General features: G+C 45.6%; 1 long non-coding RNA gene across 3 annotated transcripts; it reads right to left on the reverse strand.

The window, feature by feature from the left end:
- Window positions 1-635: 635 nt before the first annotated feature.
- LOC125456486 (uncharacterized) lies at window positions 636-9,544 on the reverse strand. Of its 3 annotated transcripts, none has more exons than XR_007248455.2 (3): window positions 9,397-9,544; window positions 9,105-9,261; window positions 636-2,943 (listed from the first exon to the last, which is right to left on the reverse strand). It is a non-coding gene; the product is annotated as an uncharacterized LOC125456486 (long non-coding RNA). The 3 variants fall into 3 exon arrangements; XR_007248454.2 differs by having other exon boundaries at window positions 636-2,958; XR_007248456.2 differs by lacking the exon at window positions 636-2,943 and adding an exon at window positions 5,596-5,673.
- Window positions 9,545-12,376: the final 2,832 nt, after the last annotated feature.

Raw genomic sequence — 12,376 nt, forward strand, 5'->3', positions numbered from 1 at the left:
TGAATACTCATGTGTCAAGAAATGCGAACATGTTTCTCTACTCCAAAACATGATTGAGGACAATGCTCAAGTTGTGCGTTGAGGCCTCCACAGGCGCAGTTTTGATTTATCATGGGATAAGAAGGTAAGGAGGAAAGTCAATTTTAACCAAAGTTTTTGATTCACACACTTTGAGACATGGCAGACAGTATCAGAATCAGGCCCTTCAGAGCCTAATTTGAGATGCATTTGAAAAAGAGAGTTAATCAGGAATCCGTGGTGCACTGTGACACCAGAAAATCAGGCTTCTATGAGGCATTGAACCAGGGCGCCTTCGCATGGAAAGCAAATGCGAAAAAAAGTATGCTGCAGAACACGCCAAGACCACCTGTGATGCTGCCTGCACATCTTTAGACTGTATGAGGAAACCTGAACACACCCATGCAGACACAAAATAACATGCAAACTCTGCACAGGTAGTCACTTGAGAGTGGAATCGAACCCAGGTTCATGCTCCTGTGAAATAACAGTGCTAACCACTGAGCCACTGTGTTAGGTTTGTTTTTGGTGACCCTCACAGACTTGATGCAATAACAAGACACTGACCTGCTTAGAAAAACACAAATCTTTTATTACAAAGCAAGTACAAGCCGTGGAGGATCACTGTACTCAACCCGGCACAGAGCGCAGAGTCTTGTAAGCGATTCTCCCCGAGCAGCGGACAGTCCCTGCTTTTTATACCTTATCGAGTGCATAATACATAAAGCAATTTTACGTCTCACAACGGCATGTTACATGAAACAATCACTACATCGGACAATGACATAATACAAAAACAATTACTACATCAAAAACATAAAGAGAGGAAGATACAGTATTGATCGTTCGTGAAGTGGCTGCTAACGGCAGGAGGCAATTTCAAGTTGCGGAAGTGACAGAATGTAATTTCAAGCCGCCGAAGTGTCTGGCTTGAACGAAAGTCAGTGCCCTGGACCCTTTAGCAGAAACAGAAGTTGCATTCTTTACAGGATCTCAGAAGTCTCACATCTTTACAAATGCTGCCCACCTAATCTTATTTGAGACCGTTTCCACATACTCCTGTACAGGAAGATAAAGACTTACAAAGTTTATACCTAATTCTACTCAGGCAGAAAGCTTAAGGCAGTGTCTTTCTACCTCTCTGTAGGAAGGTAAGGATTTACAAAGTTTTACATCTAATTCTAGTCAGGCAGGAAGTGCCTGCATACCTCTATGTAAACTGATGAAGAGCGTTAATTTAGAGAGAATATAGAAATCAATGGGATGTTATCCCAATAACATCTCATTCCCTCCTTTTATCATTTCATGATAACCTTTCTCGGGGCCAAGAAGGGAGCTGCTAGTCTGACAAACACAACTCTGCAGCAAGAGTTCAGGCATACCATAAATATACAGCAAACGGCTATGATAACTATTAGAATAACTAACCCATGTGGCAGGTATGAGCCCCAAAAACTGCCCATTAGCCAGACCAAAAAGCCCCCCACCAGCCTCCCACCTAGGTTGGGGTCCCACTCTGTACTGTCCCAACTGACCCTATATGGCTTGAATATCCTGGGTAATATTGTAGGACCCGTCTGTAACACGGGTAATGCATTTGTCCGCTATAATAGTACATACTCCTCCTTGCTGAGCCATTTGATAGTCTACTGCATACCAGGTTTGCTGAGCATAGAACCAAAGTTTGACTAATTCTTGGTTGATTGTCACCAATGCCATCATTGTGCTGTTTCCCAGGGCAGTGAGCCCACATATAAGGTAATTTCAGTTTTTTGGAGCCACCACCCCTGGGGAGCCTCCCAAGCTAACAGTTCCCAGGAAGCCGTATCCCAAGGAAGAGCCCAAAGCAATCGGGTCCTGCCATGCAGCACAAAACTCCCAGCTCGGGAAGCATGTGACAATTTGCCATTGAGACTGTGCTCGTTGGGGACAAGGGATCGTGAGAGGCCCAATGGTCCCAACAGAAAACAGCGCCGGCAAAGTTGGAGTGGCAGTCATGATGGTCCCGTTAAGGCAAACAAGTCCTTTCTTAGCCCAGTAGTAGGTAACAGATTCACGTATTTCTTGACAGCTATTCTAGGAGGACTGACCCTTATATGGATGGAAATCTGTGGATTTAAATGGAAACATCCCGTAGCCTGTTTTTGCATGGGTGCCATTACAATCTCCACAAGCTCACTGTATGCTCGGGATCACAGTTATTGGCTTAGATTCTAAACAAGGGCAGTTCAACAGTCCTCCTTTAGTTGTGCAAGCTCTTTTTGTGCACCGATGGGACCAGGAAACATTATGGGGGTGATTAGTGACTAGAGTATGCACACAACAGGTCCCAGTTCCATTAAAGCAAAACGGATAGGTATTGGGATTCGTACAGTTGGCCACTTCCCTCCGGTGCCTGGATTTAGTGCCTATACAATCCGAGGACTACCAATTCCACACACCTACCCTGCACACCTCTCGTCCAAGTTCCCCTCTCCCCTCTGCAAGGTTTAACGGAATGCTTCACTTCATAGAGCGGACTAGGGTCCCAGCCTGGTGTTGCCACAAATAACGCCTCTACAGACCGTGCTAGCAGGTAACATGCTGTCCAATTCCCATGCAGCTGGACACGTGTTCTATAAAACAAATTGCCCTGCTGGCCATGCACGGTCAGAATAACACTCAGTCCAATGTTTAATTGCAAGCTGATGAGGGAATCCATTGTTTGCAGTCACTTAGGTGAATCCAGCAATTCTGTGCTTTAACTTTAAGAGCTGACAGAGTTAGAAGAAGCACTTGAAATGGTCCTTTCCACCTTGGCCCGAGCTTAAGGCGATCCCAGTCTTGGACAAGTATGAAATCTCTGATCTGTGGTCATGAAGAGTGATTCTGGTTCTTAAGGTCTTGGTCTGGTGTCCACGGAGGTGGACCGAAGGCGCACTTCACCTGTGAATGGAGAAACTTTAGAGACGATATTAGTTGCCAGAAGTACTTTTGCATTTCTTCTCCCATCACATTCAGGTCAATTTGGGTGTGTAGGGTGGTATCAGCATCCCAGGGTGCTCTGCTGGGTCGACCATAGACTATTTCTGCTGCTGAGAGTCCATTAGTAGAATGGGGTGTTATTCACACGTGTTACAAAGCTAGGGGCACTCCAAAAAACATCGGTATTATTTCAGTTAATAATACATTTACTACTGTTGAGCTTTGTTATTTGTCACTGGAAAATCCTCTATCCACCTACTGAATGCATCTACAATGACAAGATAATGTTTATAACAGTTTATATGTGGTAATTCAATAAAATCCAGCTGAATGCATTCAAACAGTCTACTTGGCATGGGTGTTTTTCCTGGTGAGCATCTCACCCCCTGACCAACATTGTTTTGTTGGCATGTTAGACATGATACTACACGAGACTGGGCTGCGTCAGCCAGTCTGGGGTGCCACCAGGTATGGAGCATAATACCACCCATTCCCTCCTTGACAAGTTGGGTGTCAGACTGCAGACACTCAACAAGCATTGGTAACAAAGCATCAGGTATGCACACTTGGCTGACTGGGGTAACCCAAAGGCCTGAGGGCGCAGAATGTGAACATCCATGTGCCTTCCAAATATCCTTTTCAGAAGCAGGGGCGTCCCCTTGTAAGTGCTGAACAGTGACTATATCTGGCATGCCCGTCTTGACCAAAGAAGGCATGCAATTTTCCACCTGCTTGTTCATTGAGGGCAAAATAAAAGTTTGATCTGCAGCAGCCTGTTTGGCAGCCTGATCAGCCTGAGCGTTGCCCTGAGTAACTATAGAATCGTCGGAGGCATGGGTAGCACATTTGATAATAACCAATTGGTTAGGAAGGAGGGTTGCCTGGAGAAGGTTTTTAACATACAGGGAATTCTGGATGGGTGTACCTGAGAAAGTTAAAGACCCATCCTGAGCCCATAACAGGTCAAAGTCGTGGGACACTCCAAAGGCAAGTTGATGTAAATATTCGTTGACTTCCCTGAGGCTAGGATGCAAGCACCGGTAAAGGCAAAACGTTTTGCTTTCTGAGCAAACACCGGGGGCTCAAACGCCACTGATTCCAATGTGGAAGCAGCATCGACAATCATGTATCCAGAGAGGGGGGTACCCAAGGGGGACATGGAAGAACTGCCATCAACAAACAGGATAAGGTCCGGAGATGGGAGTGGGACATCAATAAGGTCCAGTCAGGGAGAGGTCAGAAATTGATTCCTTAGTAGGCAGTCAAGTGGGAGTTCCAGGAAATCATCTGGGCGGGGGGAGGAGGGGGGGATGCTCAAAAATGTGGCTGGGTTAATAATGGAGCAGAAAGAAAATTTCAAGACGGGATTGTTGAGGAGTGCAGCTTCACAGCAGCTTAAATGTGCCAGGGTAAGGTGTTGAGTCTGGTGGGAGGCGAGGAGGGCCACAATGTCATGTGAGGTATAGACGGTAAGAGGCCCGTGGAGAGTAACATTAGAGGCTACAGTGACTAAAGAATAAATCGCCGGAAGAATCTGGGAACAAGGGGGTAAGCCCTGTGCTACAGAGTCCAGGTGGGTAGAATAGTAGGCAACCGGTCGTTTGTGATCGCCGCGAGTATGTGTCAATACCCCAGTAGCGCACCCATCCAGAACATTAGCATATAGCTGGAAAGATGTGTCATATAAAGGTCTTCCCAAAGCTGGGGTGGCAGCGTGGACTGCTTTTAAGTCTGTAAAGGCTGACTTTTGTTCGTTAGAGAGGGTGAAGATTTTTGGGGCTTTACGAGAAGCCAAAGGAGTTAGGAGTTTGGTAAGCAAAGTTACATTAGGGAACCATGGTCGATTATAATTTACTAATCCTGGCCCTCATTTGTTTAGTGGTGGTGGGCGATGGGGTCATGAGAATAGGGGCAATGCGCTCAGGAGTCAGCGTTCGTTCTGAGGCACTGAACAGAATTCCTAGAAACTGTATTAGCTCTTGATTACACTTAACCTTCGCTCAGGGCACCACATATCCCCAAGGGTGGAGAGCGTTCAAAAGCCGGTTAGCAGATTCTGATGGACTGGCTAAAAGCAAATCGTCAATGTATTGGATAACCGTGGAGCCGTCCAACCGTTGCAGATCTTGGAGCTGGTGGTGTAAGACCTGGGAAAATGCGGTGGGCAAGTGAACGAACGCTTGGGGGAGACAAGTCCAGGTATACTGCTGGCCCTTAAAGGTAAAAGAAAACAGATACTGCGACTCCTTATACAAGGGATTAGCAAAAAATGCATGTCATAAGGTCACAACGGTGAAGACACACACATCCGAGAGGATGTTACGAAGGATAGTGACAGGATTAGGGTGGATTAGATGTAGGGGTCGGACTATCTTATTTATTTGTCTAAGGCCCTGGACTAGTCTCCATTCCTGGCGGCCAGGTTTAGGGACAGGCAGAATAAGGAGTATTGCAAGGCGATTGACAAGGGACCAATATACTTGTTGGAGCAACAAATCGATTAGGGAGGTTATTCCTTCCACTGCCTCAAGTTTGAGGGGGTACTGAGGTGTCGAGAGTAAGGTTGTTCCTGGGATGACCTGTATTTTTATGGGGGTGACCGGAGTATATCCTACCTCATGTATGGAAGCAGACCACAGGTCCAGAGAAGACTCCTCAAGGGGACTATGATGAGGGTGGTGATGTAATGGCCTGAAGACAATAAAAGGATCGCTATAATATGTAATGTGACCATCAGCCACCTGCTGTGGAAAAACCTTCACTTCCAGTCTGACTGTTGGATCAAGTGGTGCACTAGAAACCCCAAGGACTTAACCCTATAGCCGGTGTTCACAGTCAGTGTGAGGTGAGGGGACACCAGACCCGATTGGTGCCATAGTTGGGGTGGCACCTCCAGCAGAAACACTGATCCTTCCTTTCCCACAATACACCCGATAATAGTAACCGATAAACTTGATCCGAGATAGGCGCCAGCCAATTCACTGGAAGCGCCTGTAGGGTCATAGTACAAGGTAACATGAAGGTTAGGGAAGTGTAGAGGAGGGGTGAAGTCTCGAGGATATAAGTGAATTGTCCACCATTTTGGTAATTGATGAACCTATAACTGTTGTTTAATCAGGTCACTTTTATGCTAATGTCCTTATTGAGACAGAGAATTTCAATTTGAAGAAGCCACAACAAGTCTCTTCCTGCTAAGTTAACTCCCAAATTGAGGGTCTGGGCAAATTGTATAACACAGGTTTGAGGGCCAAATTGAACTGTCAACGGTTCTGTTAAAGGGTGTGTGCTTTCCTGCCCAGTAAGCCCCCTAAGGCTTACTGAGGTGGGTGAGAGTTTAAACCCATACTGCTGGACACATGAAGCATCCAGCATAGATCCTGTGGCCCCAGTATCAATCATAAAGGGAATTGCTACACGTTGTACTGTTAGATTAACAATTGGTTCATCCTCCGGATCTCTAGTTAAAACAGGCAAATTATGGGGTGCAAGTAATCACGCTGTAAAAGGATTACCAGTGGGAAAAGGTTGCCCTCTTCCTTGGTGAGTCACTTTGAGGTTGATTCTGAGGACAATCGCTCTTCCAGTGAACCCGAATGCCACAGTGAAAACATCCCTGGGCAGAGGTTGGTGTTCTGCCTCGCGGCAGAGAGACATTAGGTCTAAGGAATGGTGGAGCGGGTGCGTATGGCGTTCCATATTGAGGAACAGTAGGACCCTGTAAATGGGTCGCATAACTGTTACGGTAATTGTCGGTCCCGCTAGGAACATAGTATTCGGGTTCCATTTGATATGCTTTCGCTAATTCGAAGTCTGACTCTAGAAGTGCTGGGTTTTTGGGCCTGGGTTGGCTTGGGGGACTCTGCACCATGTCATACTTGACCATGGTCAGTTTGGACTCCTTAACAGTGTTCCAGTAATAAGTCAATGCCCTTCTCATCTGGGGACGAGTATTATCCGGCTAATCCATGTTATTAGTGTGAATAGCTGTTGCCACCGCCTCAGGCAAACACTGCAGCAAAAGAGCATTAAATTGTGGTGGAGGATTCCCTGCAGTGTAGGCAGTATCACCAGCGTAGGTGGCATAGAAGGAGCAGAAACGGTCCCAGAAATCAGGGCCGTCCTTCCTGGGTTTGTGGGTTTGCACTCTCGTACTTTGGTACCATCTACCGGCGGCTGTAAAGTTTGCTTGAGCTCATATTTAATGGTTTGTAGCTGAACACCTTCAGCCAGGAGACCAGTTAAAGCATCCCAATCCTGGGGAGCTGGGTTTCCTAGGTGTTTTTTCCACCTGGTACATTCACTAAGGGTAAGAGCCATACAGTACAGGCTAAAGAGTTCTTCGGGCTGGCTTGGTACATTTGAAGAATGCTCAGGATGTAGTCTATGAAGTCGTAAGGATTAGTCTTTCAATCAGGGGCCCTTGACATTATTAAACACGGCTTCCAAGGGGTGTAGACGTGCATGGTAATTTGACCCCCCTGTGGTGGGTTCGGGTGAGGGACAGTGCGATTAGGAAATTGCCGATTTCTTTTACGGGGGTCCTTCGTTAGGGGATGGTTATCCAAGAGGTCACTCCCAAACACTGCCCTCAGATTCACTCTCCTCCGCTTGTGAATCGGGACTATCATACTCTTCACTACTTGTGGAATTGCTAGAAAGCAGTGAACAGGCACTAGAGGATCGAGTGAACTGCGCGTGGGACTTACGGTTTTTCAGCTACCCCTGTGAGTTTTAAAAGAATCTTGCCTTCCCTCCTTTAGTCCACTACCAGTCTGTTCCATATTCTGTTTCCTGTTTGTCTGTTTAGTTTTAGACCTAGTACGACAGGAAATAGGGTCTGTACAAGCCGTGGGTTTGTCAGGCGATTCATGTGAGCTGATTACTGAAGAGCTTGGAGGTGCTGTAGCAGGAGGTTTGGTTTGGTCAGTGAACGGTGGCGGTGATAAGGCTACAGGTGATTGCTGGGACTGATGGCAGATGACAGATGTAGGTTGGCCAAGGATGGGTAGGGTTGTGGAGGAGGTAGTGGTCTCGATGGGGCAGAGGAGTGCCTTCCCCAGTCCTCTTCATCTTGCTCATCCATAATATTATTTTGGAGCAACATCGGCATACCAGATATGTCAGGAGGTACTTCCATTTTGTTTTATTTTCTGTCAACGTGGCCTGGCTCTTTAATCCCTGTTGTTTGTCTCATCTTTCCCTTTCCAGCCTTTCTTGTTTAACCCTTTCCTGTTCATTCATCTCATGATCCTCACACTGCAGCTTGAACACCTCCCAAGGATTAAGTTTTCCCTCACTATCAGATTCACTAATCCCTCTCCAACATGCATTATCCACCCAACTGGGCAGTTTTGATTTCTCAGTCAGCTCCTCAGCTCTCTTTCTGCAGGGTAACATTAACTCTTTACATTTGCTTCCCGCATTACGTGTCCATTGTGCCTCCTCGGCTTTAATACATAGACCTATACCCCACCTTGCCCCTAATGGCTAATTCTCATTTTACAATTTTTTGCTTAGGCATGCCGACAGATGTCTGTACTGTACTTCATTTTCAAGGTCATCCCGGCATAACCAATGTAAAGGGGTTCCGACACCTGACTTACCTAATTTTTGTCCCATTTTTGACGCTTTTGCTTTTTACTTATTTCTATATACGAAACTAGTGTCCTTAGTTTCAACACCCACTTCAGGGTCCTGAACTTCACGTGGAGGATCTCCCCTCTTAACAACCGGCCTAAGGCAGGGTGGTTGACATAGACAGACACTGTAACTATCCTATACCTACGTCTGAACACTTATTCTACATTACCATTCTTATACTAACCCCCCGGACTTACTTAGTCAATTTTACCTGATTTACGGACTCTAACCCCAGCCACCTGGGGACTCTAACCTCCCGGATTTTACCAGTCACCTGGCCTGGGAACTCTAATCCCGGCCATCCGGGGACTCCAACCTCCTGGATTTTTCTTTACTAATGTGGGGACTCGGACCACCAGGCGTTAGGATTTAGCAGTGTTCAAGACCATGAATCGTCTCGGGGTTCCGTCAGTACGGAGCTACGCAGGGACGAGGGGTCGTACAGGTGGCAGGTTAGTGAGAGAGACAAAGGTGAATCGTACCTTGCGGGCCCGTCGGTCTCACTCCACTGACATGCGAATGATCACTTGTTCAGTCCACGTAAGACCTCTGTACGTGTCAGAACCCTCCTCACAGCGCCAAATGTTAGGTTCATTTTCGGAGACACTCACAGACTTGATGCAATAACAAGACACTGACCTGTTTAGAAAAACACAAATCCTTTATTACAAAGCAAGTACAAGCCGTGGAGGATCACTGTACTCAACCCGGCACAGGATGCAGAGTTTCGTAAGCGATTTTCCATGAGCAGCAGACAGTCCCTGTTTTTTATACCTTATCGACTGCATAATACAAGCAATTTTATGTCTCACAATGGCATGATACATGAAGCAATCACTACATCGGACAATGACATGATACAAAAACAATTACTGCATGAAAAACACAAAGAGAACAGGATACAGTATTGATCATTCGTGAAGTGACTGCTAACTAAGGAGGTGATTTCAAGTTGCGGAAGTGACAGAATGTAATTTCAAGCCGCCGAAGTATCTGGTCCCTTTAGCAGAAACAGAAGTTGCATACTTTACAGGATTTCAGAAATCTCACTCCTTTACAAATGCTTCCCATCTAATCTTATTTGAGACAGTTTCCACATGCCCCTGTGCAGGAAGATAAAAATTTACAAAGTTTAACACTAATTGTAGTTGGGCAGGAAGTTTGAAGGCAATGTCTGCATAGCTCTATGTAAACAGATAAAGAGCATTAACTTATAGAGAATATAGAAATCAATGGGATGTTATCCCAATAACCTCTCACCACAAACAGCAAATGAATGACTGGACAACTTATTTTGGTGATATGAGATGAATATTGAGCAGGACACCTGAGGGAATCTCTTCTGAGTGGGATCTTGCAGATCCACTTGGTCTGCTCCTCATGTGCCCTCCACATTGCCCACGTTGCCTAGTGTCAGGTATGTTCCAGTTTGACTGCCCGTTTGGTCATTCATTGTCTTATGACTATTTTGTTGTCTCTGTCTGAAGTATAAATGTTTGTTCTGGTAACGATCCTCTTTTTTTTGGCTGCTAATGGAAGGCCATATGCCTCAGCAGCTGAGCAAGCACCGCACAGACAGTAGTGGGCTGTTCTTTCATTGTCACTGAACAGTGCAAACTGGGGCTCTGCTAGGATCTGACTGAATCAATCAGCAGAGACAGAAAGAAAGAGAAGAGGGAGAAAACAGCTTTAGAAACAAAATACCAATTGCACGACAATGAAAATTTCTCCTGTGATGAGATACATCGATATATCTGAGGAAAAATACTTTGGCGTAATTTTTGATTGTCTTCACAGTGTGTGCTGTTTTGTTCATTCTGTGATGCACGTAGACCCTGTCAATATTGAGTGGCACAATGTATATCTCCTCCTCTAAACCAGAAAGACTGTCTCCATCTTGGTTTACTCCTTATTGGCCCTTCTACCTTTGCCTTTCTTTCCTCATCTGCCCTGGGCCCAGAGGAATTAATGGCCAGAAATCATGACCCCACACTGTATGAAGGTTCATGTGAAGTGAGGCTGGTGTGTTGTAGCTTGGGCTCCAGCGTCAGGACCAAATGTAGGTGCCTGCTCTTTAATCTGCACATTGTTCTTTTTCCCTTCCTGATCACAGGCATTTTAACATTGTTTAACAAGTTAATGATGTAAATACATCAGTGCTTATGGCTGGGGTCTTTTAACATCATGACTTTTTTATTGCAAAAATATACTTTATTATTAGATGGAGATATTTATGCACATACATAGTACATGAAGACATTCAGATCCATACTGTCTTCACTTGCAGAGAAGAAAGCAAACACTGTTGTTCGGCTTTCTGCATATTTAAAGTTAACCTCTTGGCATATATTCGAGGCCTCAGGGAGGGTCCAACTACTGGATGGAACTGTGTTTTGCTTTGGCAGAAGGACCTTATACCATGGTCTTTCTCCACTGCCCCTTGGCAGCAGCTGCCCCAAGCTATAGTTCTGGGCCTTGGAATGTGCCGGTCTGCAACACTCTGTCGAGGTCAACTCTTTTGACTGGAAGACCAGCAAGTTTCAGGCAGTGTAAAACACCTTTGAGCTCAAGTCCGTCAGGCAGTTGTCAGCACGCAGCCTCCTGGAGACCCTTCAGGGAAAGGACAGAATTGCAAGCAGTATTCCAAAAGTGCCAGAACCAATGTCCCGTGTGGCCGCAAAATGGCTTCCTCGCTCTTATACCCTATGCGCAGACCAACAATGGCAAGCATACCAAGCGCCTTTTTCACCACAGCTCCCCCCCAACCACTCCGACCCCGTCCACTTAAGACTCCAATTTCAAGAACCTATGGACCAACACTCCAAGTTTTCCTTTATTTTGGCTTTTATAAAAGTTGTGTTTTCAATTTATTCATGAAATGCTAATTTGTATTTTTTTTAAAATCTGGTCCCGTTTTGTTTCTCGGTTGTTGTGTTTGTCCATGAATGTTCCCTGAGGTATTGAGGGTTGACACAACGCACCATTTGTCTGTGTGACCTTCAGTGGATCTGCTGCAATAGGAAGCATGGAATTGGAATATTTGTTACTGCATCACCTCATCAAACACAAATACAACTGAGAAAATATACACCAAACCAATTTCCCAAGGACAGCTGTCACAACACGGCAAGAAAGTAAGGAACTGACAGTTACTGAACTCTCTCTCTGGGAATGTCACTGTTCTCATCCGCTCTCTCTGACACGTCTCGCTGTCATTATCCCCTCTGTCTGTGTGTGCACAATTTTACCATCTTTTCTTTCTGAGGATGTTACTCATCCTGTCAGCCCTCGATCAGTGTCAGGGTAAGGGTGTCACACTCACACAGTTTATCAGTTCCTTTCATTCTCTTGTGAAATGAGTAATCCCTGCTTCCCTATACTGAGCTGTGTGTTAGAGACTGGCACAGCTCACCCTTCATTTCAATCAGATCAGAGGGTCTAAGGTTGGTCAGTACTGCCTAGACCCAGAGCAAGAACACGGGCTAGAGGTAACTCAGATCAAGTCACAGTGAGATTGTTATTGACCTTCACGCATAAAGCCGACCAAGGAGCTGGTCATTTGTCTCAATGTTACCACAGAGTAAGTTCTCCCAGAGATTCATGATTCATTCTGGATTTTAAACAAGGGAGGGATGTTGCGAGGGAAGAGGTGGGAAAGTGTGGAGATGAAACAAAAAGGAGAGAGATTTGTATTTCTGTTACACTGGTCATGAGCTCAGGATGTTTGAAGATGTTTACAGCCAATGGAATATCC

This window comes from Stegostoma tigrinum, chromosome 8, assembly GCF_030684315.1.
Source record: "Stegostoma tigrinum isolate sSteTig4 chromosome 8, sSteTig4.hap1, whole genome shotgun sequence".
Taxonomy (NCBI): Eukaryota; Metazoa; Chordata; class Chondrichthyes; order Orectolobiformes; family Stegostomatidae; genus Stegostoma; species Stegostoma tigrinum.